At 34.8% G+C, this 3,097-nt stretch overlaps 1 pseudogene; it reads right to left on the bottom strand.

Moving 5' to 3' along the window:
* Positions 1-1,875: 1,875 nt before the first annotated feature.
* LOC123649739 lies at positions 1,876-2,488 on the bottom strand (annotated as a pseudogene).
* Positions 2,489-3,097: the final 609 nt, after the last annotated feature.

The following is a 3,097-nucleotide window of genomic DNA, read 5'->3' as shown; positions in this document are numbered from 1 at the left end:
TTTTTGCATATAGATATACAATTTTCCCATTTATTGAAAAGGGTGTCTTTTCCCCAATGTATGTTCTTGGTGCCTTTGTCAAAAATCAGTTGTCTGTAAATACGTGGATATATTTCTGGATTATTTATTCTATTCCATTGGTCTGTCTGTTTTTATGCCAGTACTATGCTGTTTTGGTTACTATAGCTTTGTAGTAAATTTTAAAGTCAAGTAGTTGATGCCTCAAGTTTGTTCTTTTTGCTCAGGATTGCTTTGGCTATTCAAGGTCTTTTGTGGTTTCATATGAATTTTAGAATTGTTTTTTTTCTATTTCTGTGAAGAATATCATTAGGGCTTGTGTTAAGATAGGGATTGTGTTAAATCAGTAGATTGCTTTGGGTAATATGACCATTTTACAATATTAATTCTTCTAATCCATGAACATGGGATATCTTTCCATTTATTTGTGTTCTCTTTAATTTCTTTCATCAACGTTGTATAGTTTCCAATGTAGAAATGTTTTACCTCTTTTGTTAAGTTGATTCCTAGGTATCTTTTTTGTAGCTATTATAAACAGCATTGTTTTCTTGATTTCTTTTTCAGATAGTTCACTATTAGTGTATAGAAATGATACTGATTTTTGTATGTTGATTTTGTATCCTGCCACTTCACTGAATTTATTAGTTCCAACAGTTTTTTTGGTGGCATCTTTAGGATTTTTAATATAAGATTATATCATTTGGAAGCAGGGATAATTTGACTTCTTCTTTTGCAATTTGTTGCCTTTTATTTCTTTCTTTTGTCTAAGAACTAGCTAGAACTTCCAGTGCTATATTGAATAAAAGTGATTAAAGTTGGTATCTTTGTCTTATTTTTCATCTTAGAGGAAATGTTTTCAGCCATACAGTATGATGTTGGGTTTGTCATATGTGGCCTTCATTGTGTTGAGCTACATACCTTCCATACTTAATTTGCTGAAAGTTTTTTTTTATCATGAAGGGATGTTGTATTTTGTCAAATGCTTTCTTGCATCTATTGAAATGATCATAAGGTTTTTGTCTTTCTTTCTGTTGATGTGGTGTATCACATTTATTGATCTGTGTATGTTGAATCATCTTTTCATCCCTGAGAGGACCTTTTAGGGTTGAATCTAGTCGGGTTCTTTGAGCTTTGTGGATCTGGATGTCCATATCTTTCCCAAACTTACGAAGTTTTCAGCTATTATTTTATTAAATAGGTATTTTTGTGCCTTTCTCTATCTCTGTCCCCTGTGACAACCCTACAATGCAGCAATGCAGGTTTGTTTTCTTTTTTTTGCTTAACGGTGTCCTATAAATTCAATAGGCTTTTTTCATTCATTTGTATTATTATTTTTTCTCTGATGGGGTTATTTCAAAACACCTGTCTACAAGTTCAAAAATTCTTTTTTTCTATTTTCTAATAAAAAAATTGTATTTACTTAGAAGCATTCAGAATGTCAACAAAACAGCTGCAACTTTTTTTTTTTTCAATTACAGAGTGGTATTCAGTTAACAGAACAAAAATGTTTTCGTATAAGCTGCATCAGAGACAACTGAAGATAAAAAAAAACTACCATCCCCATATATAACTAATTTGTGCTGTGAACCAACAAGAACCTGGTTTAAATTTCCATGACAATTTACAACCTCCATATTGTACCAGGCAAAGTTAGTGGCTATTGAAAATACCCCCAGGACAGTGCTATGTAAAGACACATTCGTTAGTGTGTTAACCTTACAAAAAAAAGACACAGTCCAGTTTAAAAACAAATCTTACGCAGCCTTACATTTTAATTTTTTTTCTTTAAAAGGATTGAGTTATGTACAGGGAGTTAAATTCTTTATAGACAAGAAAAAAACCTGTGCTAGAACAAACTTATTCATCATCATCTTCTTCTTCATCTTCATCTTTTTCATTTTCCTCTTCTTCCTTCTTTTTCTTGCTTTTTTCAGCCTTGACAACTCCCTTTTTTGCTGCATCAGGCTTTCCTTTAGCGTGGTAAGCAGCAATATCCTTTCTGTATTTTTCCTTCTGCTTTGCAGCTTTCTTTTCATAAGGCTGCTTGTCGCCTGCAGGGTTGTCACTCCACATCTCTCCCAGTTTCTTTGCAACATCACCAATGGATAGGCCGGGATGTTCTCCTTTGACTTTAGGGCAATACTCAGAACAGAACAAGAAAAAGGCTGAAGAAGGCCTCTTGGGTGCATTGGGATCCTTGAACTTCTTTTTGGTTCCGCCTTTAGGAGAGATATAGGTTTTCATTTCTGTTTCATAATGGGCCTTGTCTGCCTTTGCCATATCTTCAAACTTTCCTTTCTCTTTAGCAGACATGGTCTTCCACCTCTCTGAGCACTTCTTAGAAACTCTGAGAAGTTGACTGAAGCATCTGGGTGCTTCTTCTGGAGCTCCTCCTGACAAGTTTACACAAAGGTGCCCATGATGACATTTTGCCTCTCGGCTTCTTGGGATCTCCGTCACCCACATTTAGTTATTTTTCCTCAGTGGGCACAGAGTTGCCCAGTGCCCATTTGGCTCTCACTTGCCCCGGCGATGTCTCTATGGAGCTCAATGTACTGCAATGGCTGCCAAAAATTCTTTTATTCTTCTTGATCTAGTCTGTTGCCAAACATCTCAATTTTATTTTTTATTTCATTCATTGAAATCTTTAGCTCCAAGATTTTTGTTTGGTTCTTTTTAATGATACCTATCTTTTATGTTGAATTTCTCATTCAGATCATGAATTGCCTTCCTGATTTTATTGAATTGTTTGTCTATATTCCCTTGTATCTTGCTGAGTTTCCTTAGGATCATTATCTTGAATTCCTCTGGAGGTATTTTGTAAATATTCTTTTCTTTGGGGTCTGTTACTGGAAAATTATATTGTTCTTTTGGGGGTGTCATGTTTCCATTCCTTTTCATGTTTCTTGTGTCCTTATGTTGATGTCTGCACATCTAGTGGAAGAGTTATTTTTTCCAATTTTATGGAGTAGCTTTTGTAGGGAGAGACTTTTCCCTGTTAATAGGTTTTAGGGTGTCAATTGGATATGGAATGTTGGCTTTGCTTTTGGATGGACTCAGAACCTTGGTCTCTGTGCAG

This window comes from Lemur catta, chromosome 14, assembly GCF_020740605.2.
Source record: "Lemur catta isolate mLemCat1 chromosome 14, mLemCat1.pri, whole genome shotgun sequence".
NCBI classification, from domain to species: domain Eukaryota; kingdom Metazoa; phylum Chordata; class Mammalia; order Primates; family Lemuridae; genus Lemur; species Lemur catta.
This window is presented reverse-complemented; position numbering and strand designations above follow the sequence as displayed.